Source organism: Marmota monax, unplaced genomic scaffold (assembly GCF_021218885.2).
Source record: "Marmota monax isolate L192 unplaced genomic scaffold, Marmota_monax_Labrador192_F-V1.1 WCK01_AAM20220418_F8-fsc00190, whole genome shotgun sequence".
In the NCBI taxonomy this organism is placed as follows: domain Eukaryota; kingdom Metazoa; phylum Chordata; class Mammalia; order Rodentia; family Sciuridae; genus Marmota; species Marmota monax.
The window spans coordinates 1,001,591-1,019,184 of NW_026693010.1; the positions used below are offsets into that span (position 1 = coordinate 1,001,591).

The window sequence follows — 17,594 nt, forward strand, 5'->3', positions numbered from 1 at the left end:
TTGCCCATATGACCGCAGAAGAAAAGGAAAAGGGGGATGGGAGTTGGGAGAGAAAGAGCAGGAGCTGGTCTCACCAGCAGAGGGCTCAACCGCGGGCGTAGCTGAGCCTATTCACTCTGAATGTGGCTTACTCTGCTTCGGAAGAGAATGAAAGGAACCATAGATAATCCCGATGATGGGTCTTTGAGACTTCTGCCTCGTGGCTTTTTTTAAAAGAACTAAAAATAGTCCAGAGTCTTTCCTCATTTGGGTAGAATCTAAAAGCAGTTCCCTTGTAAAACAATGTAAGGTGAGAGGTGGGAGCAGGCACTCGGATTGACTGTGCCCCAGGGGTTGGGGACCTGGGAAGCGTAGGCAAATATGCAGAGGCCTGGGTTCCTAAGCCTTTGATGTCAAGGTCATTGCAACTTCAGGCAGGCAGGAAAGGACTTCCGAGAGAGGAAGGACAGTCCATCCGAGGACCTGTGTTTTATCAGAGGCCCAATTTGCATTAGTGGGATGGGCGAGGCTGGCCTGTCACCTTGGCATGGCTGCTTAGGGAACCTAGCGTCTCTCTTGTTTAAACTAAGAGTGTGCCCTTGTGGCCCGGATGGGGGCGCCACTGGCGTGGCTTAGCCTGGCTAGCAAGGCCTTACTGTCAGTAGCGCAGAACAAGCACCTGTCAGGCTAATGCAGCCAGAGACAAGGTCCAGACTATCTGGGCCTCTGGAACATTACACGGGGCAAGATGTGTGGAGACGTGCTGGACCTTCCTGCCTCCATGCACGTGAGTCACTGGAGAAACAAAAGAAGACTGGCTTAAGCTGGTCACACTGGTGACAGCACTGGCCTAGGGATCTTTATAAGCTTTCTAGAAAAGTGAGAATGAAAGTCCATGCTGTTTCCTCAGCCTCCACTGGTCAATTCCAGTGATAGCCTGGCTCGTTAGTTGGCTAGGCCCTCACCCAATCCCATCTTGCCAAACCCCACGGGGCAGTACTGGGGGCTTGGTGGTCCTCGACTGTTTCGGGACAGGGGGCCCCTGGAGAAACGGGAGCCCCTGGCCCTCGGGTTGGCCAGGAGAGGAGTGCGAGCGGGGTGGGGAGGCAAGGTGTCCACCAGGGGCTTGGAGCACCCTGTTCACCCTGGACGGAGACCCAGCTTCCTGGGTGTGGGAGAAGCCCAGGGAGCGCCCTCCGGCCAGACCCAAGTCCTGCCGGGCACTGAGGAGCACGGGCTGGAGGGCTGCAGCATCCCGGGCCACTGGGCCGCGCGCAAGTGCGAGGGGCGTGCGTGCGGGGACTGTGGCCCGGAGCCAGGGTGCGCGCGCGCGCGCGTGCGGGCAGCGTGCCTGTGAGCACGTCCGAGAGCGTCTCCGTGGGCAACTCGCGCGTGGGGGCAGGTGACACGGGACAGGCTCGCGCGTGGGGCGGCGCAGGGGCGCGCGCGGGGCCTGCGCGGCTCCGGACCCGGAAGGCGGGGCGCGACGGGGGCGGGGCGCGCGGCGCCGTTGCTAAGGCGGGCGGCGGCGGGGGCCCTTGGCAACGAGCGGGGGCGCGCGCGCCCGGGCGCGCGCCGGTGGCGGCGGGGATTTCCAGCGCGCGGGAGGAAGTGCCAGCGCGAGGGTGCGTGAGGCGGCGCGGCGCGGCGGCCGCCGCGTGCGCGAGCCGGTCGCGGCGCAGCAGGGACTTTCCAGCCGGCGGCGGCGGCGGCGGCCGCCGGCCCTTCCCCGCCCCCCGCCATGGGGCTGCCCGGGGAGCAAGACGCTGCGGCCGGCGGCGGAGGACGCGCCCGGCGCCCCTGAGCGGCCGGCAGCGGCGCGCCGCGGGGTAAGGGGCGGTGGCGGCGGCTGTCCCCGGCGGGCGGCGGGTCCCGAGCGGCGCAGGCCCTGCCCGCCGCCGCCGCTCGCCGTCCCGGCGCCGCAACTTGGGGAAACTTTGTGCGGAGGCCGCGGCCGGGCCGCGCCGCCGCCGCCGGGCAGCGGGCGCCAGGCCTCTCCGGCCGCGGCGAGGGAGGTGGGTTTCCTTTAAGCCGCTGCTGAAAAGTTTATACTGAGTCATTCCTCTGCAGATGAATGACTGATTCATAATCGGAGCTGCAGAGGCTGGCGGCGGGCGGTTCTGGGATCCGGCGCGGGCAGAATGCGCACACTCCACCTCCGATTAACGCCAAAGGTCAGAGCGGGTCCCGGGCGGGGAGGGAGGAAGGCGAGCCTGCCGGCGCCCGCCCCGGGCGGTGCGCCACGTTCCGCACAGGCCAGCGGTGCGGACGCGGCCCTCGCGTGGGGACCCGGAGAGCGGGTTCCGAGTGGACCGCGCCTTGCCTGAGTCCGGAGCACGAGGGAATGGAGACGAAGTGTTGTGGACGTGCTCTGAAATTTAAGAAGTCGTGGGATAATGATCCGCTGGACGAGGAACCGACTTCGTTTCGCGTTTTTCGTTCCGAGCCCAGAATCGGTTTTCGGAGCGAGACAGGGGTGTGTGCGTGTGTGTGCGCTGTTGTTGATGCGTGTGCTCGTGGAGTCGTGGAGGCGGCGTGGAGCCGCGCGAGGCCGCCTCTCATTTACATTCACGGCAGGCCCCTGAGCCGGAGCCAGGGCTTTTTCCCTTAGCGTTATCGGTGAATCCCCTCCGGCGAGGGCTGTGGAAATGCCCCTTGCCGAGACCCGGCGAGTGTCTGTGGACGCCGCGTTTGAGGGGCGAGCCGGGCCTCGCTGGGCTAGAACCCCTGGCGCCGGTGCCTGCAGAGGGCCTGGGAAATGCTGCAGCGCCGGCGGGCAGGCAGTCTGGCCCCCGGCGTGCGCGTCATGACTCCAGCGAGAGGAAGTGCTTCTCCCCGGTGCTGGGACCTCACCACGGGGACACTTTAGCATTCGGTGAAAATTATTTGGCCAGAGGAAAATAAGCCTTATCAGTGTGAAAACCGGAAAATGCCCCGCGAGGCGGGAGAGCTCTGTGAGTACAGGCTCAGGACCGACCCCGCAGACCGCCGCGGATTCCAGCGTCACTAGCGAGAATCAGACCTTATGGTGGCTAAGGTTTAAGATGCAAGGTGTCTCACCCAGACGCCATCTGTTCCAGCTGTCACAGCTAGAAAGCCAGGGACGCAGGGAGAGCTGGCCAGGGAGAATTCCAGCGTTGTTTTTTTTTAAGATATATGAATTTTTCTATGACAGGAAAGAAGACCAATTATTTTTCTTTGGATGCTATCTGTTCTTTTTGTAGTTAGTAAGATGGCCTCAGTGAAAGGCTGCAAAGACGTTCCCCTGGAAGCAGGCAGCAGCAGTGGCCAGTTGGTGCAGATACCATCGTGCCATTCCCTTCTCTGGTTGTGCCTTGGAGAGAGTCTTTCATGTAATTAAACATCTGAGCTGCTGCTGCTTTTCCCCTGCGTTTGGGCCTTCTCTAAACATCCCTGCTAGACTTTCTTGGATTTTTGAGTGTGCAAATCCAGAAGGACTTTCTCAGGTATTGTCAGGATATGTATGCTAATGAGCTGAAAGATGACAGTGATTTATCATTCTTTAAAACCCTTTTTTAAGATGCTGAAGCTCTGCTTCAAGAAAGATAAAACTGTCACTGTGGTGTTGTAAGCTGCAGCTAGCTCAGATACACAAAGGAAATTGCATTAGATTTACCCATCTCTATTTTCTCATCTTGTATAGCAAGATTCTTCAAACAGCAAGTGATCTAACCTGTCAAATATTATGCAATAGATGAATTTCCTGTCATTGGTCAGTTCAAGAACTATTTAACAGAGAAGTCCCATGACCAGGGACCTCTGCATTTATTCTCTGGAATCAGGACCCCTTGCATTCTTTGCAAGTGTTCATAGAGGAAGAAAAATGATTTTTTTTTCAGGTATCTGTCTTCAGATACAGACAGAAACTAGCAAGAGAGCTATAGTAAGAAAGGAGGAGGAGAGGCCAGAGGATTTGGAAGCTGACAAGGGAGAGGTAGCTGAGGCCTGAATGTGGGGGATGATGCTTAGGCTTGGGTAGGAGGAATGGGAGTCAAAGGGTGAGAGATGCCCAGAGGCCAGCAGGCAAGAGGGCAGTAGAGAAAGGTAGACGATGTTTTTTTTTTTTTTTTTTTTTGGGGGGGGGGGGGGGGACATCTGTGTAGTCTCTAAGGAGCTAGTGGAAAGAGAAGAAAATTCAGATTCACACAGGAAAAAAAAAGTAGTGCCTGTGTTATTTCTGTTATTTATAATTAACAACAAATACAAGATGACTTTTTTTTTTTTTTTTTTTTTAAAGAGAGAGGGAGAGAGAGAGACAGAGAGAACTTTTAAGATATCTTATTTTTTTTAGTTTTCGGCGGACACAACATCTTTGTTTGTATGTGGTGCTGAGGATCGAACCCAGGCCGCACGCATGCCAGGCGAGCGTGCTACTGCTTGAGCCACATCCCCAGTCCAAGGTGACTTTTTTTACTTTGGAAAGCTAGCTTTTATTGACTAAGGTCTGCACCACAGTGTTCCAGGAAAGGGTGTGGGAGGGGAGAAACCAGTGTAGAAAGGAGAAGGTAGGACTTCTAGCACTCAGGGTCAACCCTCCCCTTTTAAGATTTTTTGTTGAAACTTCTTGGTCTGTGGGTTAAGGTGGCAGAGAGTGTGGTGTCATGAATGTGGGCAACGGCTGGCTTCTGCCCTTTCAGGAGTCGGGTGGGATTCCTGTTACATTCTGTGTTCCTTGAGATAAGTGGATCAGCTGGGTCTTGGGAGTCTTTTTTCATTTAATTAATGCTCAGTTAATGTGCCCAAGTTCCCATGATATTATGTTTACCATGCCAGGATGAGAGAGGCAGGCATGGCGTCTGCCTTCATGGGAGATCTGGGGCATTTTGGCCCCTGTGCATGATGATGGGAGTTGCTAGAGGTCAGCATTTACTGGACTGTGACCCTGGGACAGGAGCCTGGTAGGAAGAGTGAGGAAAAAGGAAATTTCACCATCCTGCATGGAGGAAGCTGTACCCACCAGGAGGAAACTAGAAGACAGCTGTGGTGGCACACACCTGTAATTCTGATTACTCAGGAGGCTGAGGCAGGAGGATTGCAAGTTGGAGGCCAACCTTAGCAACTCAGCAAGACCCTAGCTCAAAAAAAAAAAAAAAAAAAAAAGGACTAGGAAATGTAGCTCAGTGCCCCTGGGTTCAATCCCCAGTGCCAAAGAGGAAAAAAAGAAAAGAAAAAATGGAAATCTCTTGACTGGTTAGGGTGGTCATAGGGTGGTACTTCTGGGAGTACCATGCAGCTGAGCCCAATGGTGGGAGGTCTCTGGCACAGTGGCTCCATCTGGGCTCACTTGGAGGACCCTGAGGATAGCAATACGAATTTTGCCTCCCCAATTTCTTTTGGTAAGATGTGATCTGATAGTTGTTGTCCTTTTCTTCTTTGCCAGTACATGTGGTGCTGGGGATGCTGTTGGTCATTGGGTTCCCATATGGGATGCTTCCTGTGCTTCCCTCTGGCTTTTGCAAGGCCCTTGACCACAGGAGCTCAAATGGGTCTGGCAGGCTGTTGCTGTGAAGGGCATGATCTGTAGAGGGGAATGGGCAGTGGGTCCCATTACACTGCTGTCCCTACTGTTTTTGTAGGTATAAAATCTCCAAAAGTGGTGGTGGTTTAAGGGGTGTAAAGGTTTAAAAACAAAAAGACCCTTTTAGTGAGAACATTAGGGTAGAGAAAGGAAATCGGGAGGGAGAAGAAGAGGACAGAGGGAGTCCTGGAGAGTGAAATTGATCAAATGATGTTCAGGTCAGAATTTGACACAATGAAAACCACTGTTCTGTATCAAACACACACACACACACACACACACACACACACACACACACACGGCCCCTTCTTCCAAACCTGTCTTCCTTGCTAATAGAACCTAAAATCTTAATTCACAAAAAACGAGAAGTCAGGTCTTTCATTTTCTCTCATGGTTTACTTTTTTCTAGGATTTGTTCCATATTGATTTTATTAAAACAATTAAATAGAGGCTATTTGGTAGCTGTTTTTTTTTTTTTTTTTTTTTTGGTACCAGGATTAAGCCCAGGGGCACTTAACTACTGAGCCTCATCCCCATCCCTTTTTGATATTTTATTTAGAGACTGGGTCTTGCTGAGTTGCTTAGGACCTTGCCAAGTTGTTGAAGCTGGCAAATTCACCACTGTACCCAGCTACTTGGTAATTTCTTATAAAGCCATTCTATACAGAAAGATTTTAGGATTTGCCGTTTTGATATCCTAATTGGCTATTCAGTTGAAACAATTCTGTGGCAAAACTCAAAAGCATATTTGTTAGAAACTTGATTTCTTTTTTTTTTAAGTTGTATTTTATTTATTCATTTATTTATCTTTATGTGGTGCTGAGGATCGAACCCAGGGCCTCACACTTGCTAGGCAAGCGCTCTACCACTGAGCCACAACCCTAGCCCATGGAAACTTGATTTCTTTAATTGGAGAGAAAAGATAAACCAAGTAACCAAATAGGATAACAGAATTTTTTTAATTTTTTTTTATACTGGGGATTGAACCCAGGGGTGTTATACTACGGAGCCAAAATTTATTTTTGTCTTTTGTGACAGGGTCTTGCTAAGTTGCTGAGGGCTTTGATTTTGAATTCAGCCTCCTGAGTTGCTGGGATGACAGGTGTACACCACCATGTCTGGCTCTTTTTCTTTCTCATTTAAAAAAGGACAGCATCTTGCTAAGTTGCCCAAGCTAGCCTGGAACTTGCCATCTTCCTGCCTCAATTCCTAAATAACTGGGATTACAGGCATGCACCACTGCACCCGGTAATAGAATCTTGAGGACAGCAGTGGAGTCTGAGGTGAGATGTGAGTACCCATAAAGTCAGTGTTCCTTCGGCCTGCACACATGTGAGGTGCCGTGGTTCTTGTTAGGCCTCCCCTCTTCCTGACTGCTAGGCACATAGTAAGTAAGGCTTTTTTATTGTTTGCATCTATATGCTGCAAGTTGGGTGTTCCCTGTGCCTTGGGGTCTGTGTCTGGAGTTGGGAAGACCTTGAGGGCCTCCTTTGACTGTTTTCCTGGGGGGTGCAAACCTCCTGTCCTGATGTTCTGTTACATGGGGAGGCATGATGGGAAGTTCATTTGCCGCTATAACCCTTAGCTTTCCTGGGTGCTTTTCATGACTTAAAAGCTGGAAGAACAGGCACATTTAAGCCCTTCCTTGCCACTAATGCCCAGAAGTCACAACTATATTGGAAATTAAGAAATTAAGTTCCCTCATTTTTGTATTACTGTAGCCTGCTGTTTTCAACCTTATTAAAGGGTAAATTAAGTTTATAGGTTTCAGAAGGCTTTTCTGTGTGACTTCTCCCTTAGTGGGAGTGGGGACAAGCCTGTTTTATCTTAAAAATTTAATGTAAATTTTATCTTGTACTTGGTAATATTTCTGACTCTCTTAACATAAGCACCTCTGTCTGCCAGTCTGTTAGTACAGTTGATTTTCCAGAAGCTGCCTGGTGCTCCTCCTGGGTATCCATGCATGGGCATGGTGGATGTGCCAGCTTGGAGGAGCTGAAGTCCTGCCCTCTGTGCTGAACTGGAAGGCAGCTTGGGTGGGCCTCGTGGCCTCTGAATTGGTGTCCCCATTTCTAAGAAGAACATCATTTGTTATGAACAAGGTGGCCAGCGAGGCATCCTACAGATGTTAGTTTTCATAGCAATGGGCGACTGAGATGTAGCAGGGGAAGGATGTCACCGTCGTAGTGTAGACAGTGTGCCAGAGCTTGCTGGAAGGGACATAGGTTTCCTGGGAGGCAGCTGGGGCTCAAAAGTGTTGGATAAGTGGCCCTCCCAGGTAGGGGCAAGGCAGGAGCTGTGGCCCAGGCAGTGTGTGTTTTCCCTGGCATTCTTCATGTCCCCAAGATTTGTCCTAAGGATGCTGACTTCTAATTACAGAGAGCTGTAATTGAGAATTATAGGATGAGTGTTCTTAATCCAGAAATTCACAATCTGAAATGCTCCAAAATCCCAAACTTTTTTTTTCATACTAGAGATTGAGTCCAGGGGAGCTCTACCACTGAGCTTTATCCCAAGCCCATCTCCCCTTCCTTCTTTTTTTATTTTGAGACAGAGTCTTGCTGAGTAGCTCAGGCTGGCCTCAAAACTTGGCAATCCTGAGTTCCTGGGGTTATAGGTGTGTGCCATTGTACCCAGCCAAATTCAAAACTTTTTGAGTACCAGTATGACTCCACAAATGGAAAATTCCACTCCTGACTTGATGTCACTGGTCATAGGCAAGACAGGCATATTGTGTAGAATTATCTTCAAGTTATGTGTAAAAGATGTGTATCAAACATAAATGAATTTCATGATTAAACTTAGGTCCCATCCCCAGGTATCTCATTATGCATATGCAAATATTCCAAAATCCAAAAATGTCAGAAATTTAAAAGACTGATGGTCTTAAGCATTTCGGAGAAAGGATATTCAACCTGTATTTAATCAAAACATTTTTTTTGAGAACTTCCTATATACTAGGAGTTATATTATTGGTTGCTAAAGCTAAAAAGTCAAGGAAGATGCTATCCTTCCTCTAGGTGCTTTCATGTTATGACTGAGCCAGAAAAGTGATTTGGTTATAGCGTGGTGCAGGGGGTGCCATGACAGGAGGATGGGTATGGTGGGGTTTTAGGGTGCCACACAGTCTGGACCATAGGTACTCATTAAGGATGAGCCTGAGCAAGCCTGTGGAGGAGAGTGTGGCTGGCAGAGTCCGGGTCTTAGGGACCATGGGTGGCTGTTGTTCAGGGGTATGAGCGATGGAGCAGGGAGCTGGTCCCCTTGGGATGCTGTCTTTGTGCTGGCCTGCCTTTTGGGATGGGAATTGCCCACCCCCCCCCACGCACCAGGTGGAGTGGGGGGCAGGCCTGTTGCAGTGTGGATCACATTTCTCCATAGCTCTGGACAGTTGAGGCTGCATTACAACCAGTTTCAGTTTTTTTGTTCTGATTCAAGACTTTTGGTTTTGCTTTCTGAGGCTAGACTTCAGTTTTGTTCTCATGGTTTTAGTAAATAGATTATTGCTCCAGCAGACATGTTTCATGTAGTGTTTCTCTTTCTTCCCATGTCTTTTTTTTTTTTTTTTTTTTTTGCCTATATTGACTTGTTTTTCTAGTCAGTAGTACATTCCTTCTCTTTGGGTTATTTTTTTTTTTAATTTTTATTTTTTATTAGTTGCTCGAGACAATACAATGAACTTGACATATCATACTAGGTTATTTTCTTATAGTAGCACCCTTGTGTTCAGTGTGCTTGAACAAGTCCAGTTAGGGGTTGGGTAGCTAAGTGGTGAGTGCTTGCCTGACCTATGACACCAAGCACTGAGGAAAGTCAGGAAAATTTTACCCTGTGGCTCAGCTTTGCTTGCTTCTTGCTGAAGAGCGATCCCTAAACTGATTTGCTAATGTGTTTTCTTTCCCCTTTCTCTCTCCTGATTTACATTTAGAGCGGAGTCTAGTACTAATGATAGTATTTAGTCCTTGTGTCTTTACAAGCATGAGTTCATTAGTGGTGAACATGTCCCTGAGGCCTGGCCACTCTGTGGAGAGCATAACAGTTAGCCCAGCACCCATTTCATCTTGACTGTAAGTACAGCTACAGACTGCTTAGGGAGTGCAAGCCCTTGCCACAGTTAGCAGGAAATGATGTCGTTGGCTGCTCTGGAGGAGACTTTATGTAGCTCCTCTGCTAGAACCACTGTAAAGCTTTTGAGTGTGAAGCCAGGAATGGCCAGTGGCTATTCGACAGTTTTGTGTGGGGGGCTTGTTTCATCTGTATCTGCTCCGGGAAGGGCTGTGAATCCTGGGATGCAGTCAGCCCCTGTGGTGGCACAGGTGGACTCTGTTCTTGATTGGTTGCCCCTGATAGAATGGGAGCAGTGGTAAGGTCACAGGTCCTCCCTATGATTTCCATGTACAGGATATTCTGGTGCTCCTCAGACAGGTCTCTGGTGTTGGGGTGACAAGCTTCTTGAGGGTAGAGTCACTTTTAATCTTCATATTTCATACTCTGCCCAAGATGTGCCTAGTTAAAATGAGATGAATTCATGTACAGAAGGGATGAGACCTGGTTTGAATTCTGGTTCTTCTCTTAGCTGACTGTGATTTTAAGTTACTTATTTTCCTTAAATCTTAGTTTCTCAGCTGTGAAAGGGTGAAGGTGGAGTTCTGAAGATGGACGGGGGTGGAGGCCTGCAGCACCTATGAAAAGCTCTGGGTTTAAAGAGGAGGGCTCTGCCAGAAGCCAGCATTCCTCTCCCCTTCCTGAGCATGGTTTCACACAGGGAAAACATGGCTTGTTAGCAAGGTGACTGCTGGACACTGATGGGAGAAGAGCCTGGTTTTGGAAGGATATCTTGTGGGTGGACAGAGTCTTAACACAGGGTAAGATCTGAAAGCCAAATTCACAGTATGTATGCAAACTAAGCTAAACTAGACATCCCCTCTGTAGCTAAATGCCTTCTCCTGTGTGAGTGTGTGTGTGTGTGTGTGTTTTGCTGGGAACTGAACCCAGGAGTGTTGTATTTCTGAGCTATAACCCTAACCCGCTTGATGTCTAATTTAAAAAAAAAATTTTTTTAGTTGCAGATGGACTCAGTAATTTTATTTATTTATTTATTTTTACATGGTGCTGAGGATTGAGCCCAGTGCCTCACACATGTGAGGCAAGCACTCTGCCACTGAGCCACAGTCCCAAACCTTGATTTCTAATTTTTAGATACAGGGTCTTACTAAATGCTGAGGCTGGTCTCAAACTTGTGATCCTCCTGCTTTAAACTCCTGAGTTGCTGGGACGACAGGTGTGTGCTTCTACACCTGGCTAGATATCCCCCCCTTTTTTTAATTAGTTATACATGACAGTAGAATGCACTTATATACTTTAATGTATCCTACATAGATGGGATATAATTTCTCATTTTTCTGAGTATACATATTGTAGAATCACATTTTTTTAAAATAAAGCAACTTTGCATTTGAAAAAATTAAATTTGGGGCTGGGGATGTGGCTCAAGTGGTAGTGTGCTCTCCCAGCGTGTGTGAAGCACTGGGTTCGATTCTTGGCACCACAAAAAAAATAAAATAAAGATATTGTGTCCACCTAAAACTGAAAAATAAGTAAAAAAGAAAAAAAAAGAAAAAATTAAATTCTTTCTTTCTTTTCTTTTTCTTTTTTCTTTTTGATAGTGGGGATCGAATCCAGGGGTGTCCTACCACTGAGCTGTGTTCCCACCAGCCCTTTTAATTTTTATTTTGAGAAATTTCCTTGCTAAATTACCTAAGCTAACCTTGAACTTGTGATCCTCCTGCCTCATTCTCCTGAACTGTTGGGATTACAGGTGTGTATCACTGCGCCTGGCTTAAGTCCTTTGTTTTCTTTGATTATTTAGCAGGAATAATATTCTCCAATTTATTCAGGTCTCTATTCAGATTTCACCTCTTTGGAAGGGTCTCCCCTGAACACCACTGATGAAAAAGTCAATGCCATCATTCTCTGATCCCTTACCTTGCTTTTCCTTTAATGTGCTGTCTGTCTCAATAGGTTTGCCTGTTTTCAGAATATTATACAACGTGTGACCTTTGTAGTATCTTGGTATCTGCTTCCTTCACTTAGCATAATGTTTTTGAGGTATATCCATGTTGTAGCATTTTTGCTGCTGATAATCCATGTGTATGTATTCCACAGTTTATCCATTTTCTGTTCATAGGCATTTGAATTGTTTTCATCTTTTTTGCTATTGTGAATAATGCTGCCATAGATATTTGTGTACCAGTTTCTGTATAGACATGTTTTCCTTTTTCTTGAGTATATACATAAGAGTGAAATTGCTGATCATATGTAATTCTCTTTTAACTTATTTTGGCCAGCAGTTTTCTAATTTCTTTACATCTTTGCTACCACTTATTTTGGGTTTTCTGATTAAAACTATCCTAGTGGGTGTGCAGTGGTATCTCATTGTGGTTTGGTTTGTATTTCCTTGATGACCAGTGATACTGAATGTCTTTTCATGTTTTTGTTATGCATTCGTGTATGTATGTATGTGTGTGTGTGTGTGTGCAAATATATATATATATATATTTGATGATGTTTTAATTGTGTTGCTTATTTTTTTGTTGTTGAGTTTTAAGAGTTCTTTATTTTGAATAGTAAAGCCTTTCTTCTTTTTTTTGTACTGGGGTTTGAACCCATGGGTGCTTTATTACTGAGCTATAATCCAGTCCTTTTTTATTTTGAGACAGGGTCTTGCCTAGGCTGACCTGGAAGTTTTGATCCTCCTGCCTTCACCTCCTTAGTCTCTGGGATTATAGGTGTGTGCCATCATGCTTGATCTTGATAGTAAACCTTTGTTAGATATGACTGGCAATATTTTGTTCCATTTTGTAGGGGTTTTCACACATTTTCTTGATAATTTCCTTTGCACAGAAGTTTTTAATGAAGTCAAGTTTACTCATTTTGTTTCTTTTAAAAATTTTTTTTTTTTAGTTGTAGGTGAACACAATATCTTTATTTATTTATTTTTATGCGGTGCTTAGGATTGAACCCAGTGCCTTACATGTGCCAGGCAAGCGCTCTAAACTGAGCTACAGCCCCAGCCCCTATTTTGTTTTTTGTGCTGTTGGTGTTAAATATAATAATCTATTGCCAAATACTAGGTCATAAAGATTTACCAATATGTTTTTAGTTTTATGTTTTACTTAGGTCTTTGATCCATTTTGAGTTTACACTTACATTTGGACTAAGGTTTTGAGTTAATATTTGTGTTTGAACTGAGGTAGGAGTCCCATTTAATTCTATTGTAGGTGGTCATTCAGTTTTCTGAGTACCATCTATTGAAGAGCCTGTTCTTTTCTGATTGAAAGGGATTGGCATTCTTATTGAAAATAAATTGGCTATAGATGTTTGCAATTATTTTTAGACTCGAATCTATCCTATGTCAGTAACACACTGCTTTGATTACTGTAGCTTTGTAGCAGTCTTTTTTTTTTTTTAAAAGACTTTTACTAGGAATTGAACCAGGGATGCTGTACTGCTGAGCTACATCCCAGCTCTTTTTATTTTTTATCTTGAATCAGGCAGGGTCTGGTTAAATTGCCCAGGCTGGCCTTGAGCTTGAAGTCCTCCTGTTTTGGGCTCCTAAGTAGCTGGGATTACTACCATACCCATCTATAGTTAAGATTTGAAGCATAAATTTGAAAAGTATTAATCTTCCACTTTGTTGTTTTATTTTCTGTATTTTGCCTGTTTGGTGCCCCTTAAATTTTATATGAATTGGAGGGTTAGCTGCAAAATAGGTCATTGGGATTTTGATAAGGATTGCATTGAATTCATAAATTGCTTTGTGGAGTTACCATCTTAACATTATTAAGTCTTTTAATCCATGAACATGGGATGTCTTTCCATTTATTTATGTCTTGTTTAATTTCTATTATTTATATTTTGGTGGTGCTCAAGATCAAACCCATGACCTGCTGAGTTACACACCTGCTTATCTTCTTTAATTTCTTTCAGCAATATTTTATAGTTTTGGTGAAATCATTCACCTCTTTGAATAAGTTTATTCCTACATATTTATTTGTGTGGGTTTTTTTTTGTGTGTGTAAATGGAATTGTTTTCTTTTTGGATTGTTTATGGCTGGCATATAAAAGTATAACTGATTTTTGCTTGTTGGTCTTATGCCCTACAACTGTGCTGAATCCATTTGTTACTTCTAATATTTATTTTTAATAAGTAGCTTTATTTACAGATCTTTATTTTGTGGATTCTATGGAATATTCTTTAAAAAAAATTTTTTTTAGTTGTCAGTGAACCTTTATTTTATTTATTCATATGCGGTGCTGAGAATTAAACTCAGTACCTCACATACACTAGGCAAGTTCTCTACCACTGAGTTATAACCCCAGTCCCTGGAATATTTTTTATGTAGAGTCATGTCATCTGATAAAGAGATTATCTCTTCTTTTCCAGTGTGGGTGGATGCCTTTTCCTTCTTTTCTTGCCTGATTATGGGTAGGATGTTAAGTACAGTGGTGAATAGCTGTGGTGGAAGTTGGCATCTTTATGTTGTTCCTGGTCTTTGGGGAAGCTTTCAGTGTTTCACCAGTGATTATGAAGTTAGCTGTGTTTTTTTTTTGTTGTTTGTTTGTTTTTTTTGTAAAAGCCCTTTGTCATTTTAAGGAAGTTCCCTTCTATTCCTAGTCTGCTGGTGGTTTGTTTGTTTGTTTGTTTGTTTGTTTTGGTGGGGGAGGGTACCAGGGATGCTTAATCACTGAGCCACTTCCCAGCCCATTTAATTTTATTTTGCGACACAGTCTCACTAAATTGATTAGGATTTTGCTAAAATTCTGAGACTGGCCTTGAACTTGTCATCCTCCTGCCTTAGCCTCTTGAGTTGCTGGGATTACGGGTGTGTGCTACTGAATCCTTCCAGTGTTGGGGGTCTCTGTATTAATGATAAAAGGTTGTTAATTTTGTTAAGATTTAAGATGATCATGTGAGCCAGGTGCAGTGGCATACACCTGTAATTCCAGACTCAGAAAGTGGAGGCAGGAGTACTCCAAGTTTAAAGCCAACTTCAGCAACTTAGTGAGACCCTCAGCAACTGTCTCAAAACAAAATAAAAGTGAAAAGGTCTGGGGATGTAGCTCAGTGATAAAGTGGGTTCAATCTGAGAAGAAAAGATTTTTTTTTTTAATTTAAATTCAAAAATTTTTTTTTTTTTTTTTTGTGGTGCTGGGGAGCTGGAGATTGAATCCAGGGTTTTGTGCATGGAAGGTAAGCACTCTACCAAGTGAGCTATATCCCCAGCCAAAAAAGATTATATTTTCCCCCTTCTATGAATGTGTTGTATTATAGTGATTTTTGTTTGTTGGATTACCTTTACATGATAAATTTCACTTTGTCATGGTATGTAATCCATTTACTGTCCTGCTGGATTGTTTGGCACTGTTCTTGTTGAGGATTATTGCATTTGTGTTCATAGGGAATATTGGTCTGTAATTTTCTTTTCTTATAGTATCTTTGATTTTGGAATCAAGGTACCACATTTTGGCTGGGGTGGTGGCATATGCCTGTAATTCCAGTGGCCTGGGAGACTAAGGCAGGAGGATCACAAGTCAAGGCCAGCCTCAGACTTAGTGAGGCTCTAAGGGACTTAGAGACCCTGTCTCAAAATAAAAAATAAAAAGAGCTGAAGATAGGGCTCAGTAGTTAAGCAACCTTGGGTTTAATCCCTGGTGTGTGTGTGTGTGTGTGTATATATATGTATATATATATTTTTTTTTTTAAAGAGAGAGAATTTTTAATATTTTTTTTAGTTTTCGGTGGACACAACATCTTTGTTTGTATGTGGTGCTGAGGATCGAACCTGGGCCACACGCATGCCAGGCGAGCGCGCTACTGCTTGAGCCACATCCCCAGCCTGTATATTTGTTTTTATACAAAACAAAAAACCTACCACATTGTGACTACATCATGTTTCTTCAGATTTTTGTTACCTGTCCTTCCCTAACTGAGAGCCATACAGAAAATTCTAGGAGGGTTTCTGAGTAGACATGCTGCTGGTGATACTGTGCAGCTCTGCATGCCCCAGCATGCATTCACGCTGCAGTTCACTCTAAGGCCTCAGCTGCCCTGATGGCTCAGAGCTGGGGCAAATCAGGGCTGACACTACCATCATTCCCCTGTGTCCTCCAGAAGAAAACCAGGGAGGGAACACTGCTCTGGGGCAGGAGGGAGAGGTGCTGCTTTTATTTGCTCAGAAGCTGCAGTGTGGGCTGGGGATGTGGCTCAAGCGGTAGTGCGCTCGCCTGGCATGCGTGTGGCCCGGGTTCCATCCTCAGCACCACATACAAACAAAGATGTTGTGTCCGCTGAAAACTAAAAAATAAATATTAAAATTCTCTCTCTCTCTCCCTCTCTCTCACTCTTTCTAAAAAAAAAAAAAAAAGAAGAAGAAGCTGCAGTGTGTTCTGGGTAGTAACTGTTGGGCGTCAGTGACTTACACCAGAAATCTGCCAGGTCTCCTGGTTCTGAGGGCTGGTTGGGCAGTGCTCATCTGGGTGAGACTTCTGTCCATGCACTGTCCGAGGTCATTCAGTGGTGTTCACCTTGTGGCTGGGCTGGGCTCCCGGATCTGGGTTGGCTGTACTCACCTGCCTGGGTGGTGGAAAGGCCAGGCTTATGGCTCCTTTCCCCATTTGGTCTTAGGGACTCTGCAGGTGGCTTTCTTGCATGGCTGTGCAGGACTCTCGGAGTGCATGTTCCAGGAGAGGGAGTGGACGCTGCCTGGCTCTTATGGCCTGAGCTTGGAAATTCACACAGTGTAGTCCTGCTGAGCTCCATTGGTCAGAGAAGCCACCAAGCCCTGGCAGATTCACTGGGCCCTCCCTCTTGGTATGAGTGCTCAGCTGAGGCCATCCCAATCCACTGGGCTCAGAGTGCCTGGATTCCACAGTGTTCTCAGCACTCCATCAGACCCACTTTTGGAATGGAGGGTTCACCTGTTTTGTTTTACCTGTTTTCTGTGAGAAAATACATTCTGTGCTCTGAAGGGCAAATTTATGAATAAACTTCTGGAATGTAACCCTTTGTAAAATGGTAATTGCTGTATATTTACTTAATTAGCAGTCATCTTTTATCAATTATTTGTCAAGAATTTTCTAAGTACAACTTTGGGTCCATAGATTTTTCTTTCCTGTTAATTGATTTTAAAAATTACTAGAGGGCTGGGGATGTGGTTCAAGCGGTAGTGCGCTTGCCTGGCATGTGCGGGGCGCTGTGTTCGATCCTCAGCACCACATAAAAATAAAATGAAGATGATGTGTCCACCAAAAACTAAAAATATAAATATTAAAAAAATTCTCTCTTTCTCTCTCTTTAAAAAAAAATTACTAGAAACCTTTACTTTGATTTTGAGAAGTATTATGGAGTTTAAGCTTATATTTCTCTCTGTTCTTCTGTCTTAAAAGTTTTTTGTTTTTTTTTAAATATTTATTTATTTTTTAGTTTTCGGCGGACACAATCTTTGTATGTGGTGCTGAGGATCGAACCCGGGCCGCACGCATGCCAGGCGAGCACACTACCGCTTGAGCCACATCCCCAGTCCCTGTCTTAAAAGTTTTATCGAGAAAATATTTGTATACTTACATATCCTAAATTTTCTTTTTTTCATCTAGATTCTCTGAGTAAATCCCCTAGAGACTTATTAAAATAAAGTCGTGGCTGTTTTTGTGTAAAAGTGTGGGGTATTTGACAGTGTTTGCAGAGGTGTGTCTGCATTAACTCTCACACACAGATCTCATTTTTCTGTGACCTCTGTCTTCTCAGCCTCTCTCAGCTGTTGGCTGCAACACTATTTGATCAAAAGGAAATGTGATGAGGTCATGGGGCGTGGACTAGGGAATGGATTTAAATAATGAAACAAGAAGTTGGCCTCTTCAACACATTGTGCTGGGGTGAATGAGGGAGGAGCTGGGCACCCTTTTCCTGCACTTGCAGAGAGCCCAGCATCCCTGGCTGTACAGCCACCCAACCCTGTGTTTCCCAGGAAAGTCACTCCTGGGCCTGGTCTTGGGTGCAGAACAGGCATGAATGAAG

At 45.5% G+C, this 17,594-nt stretch overlaps 1 protein-coding gene across 5 annotated transcripts in view; it reads left to right on the top strand.

The window, feature by feature from the left end:
• Positions 1 to 1,565: 1,565 nt before the first annotated feature.
• The window catches only part of Traf3 (TNF receptor associated factor 3), a 115,974-nt gene continuing 99,945 nt past the window's right edge, over positions 1,566 to 17,594 (top strand). For 3 of the 5 annotated variants that reach the window (XM_046453074.2, XM_046453077.2, XM_046453076.2), the window contains exons 1-2: positions 1,679 to 1,808; positions 2,050 to 2,153. The gene's annotated coding sequence lies outside the window, so the exon portion shown is untranslated. Of the gene's footprint in view, positions 1,605 to 1,678; positions 1,809 to 2,049; positions 2,154 to 2,246; positions 2,456 to 17,594 lie in introns of those variants that run through there. The other 2 variants (XM_046453075.2, XM_058582220.1) reach the window with 2 other exon arrangements.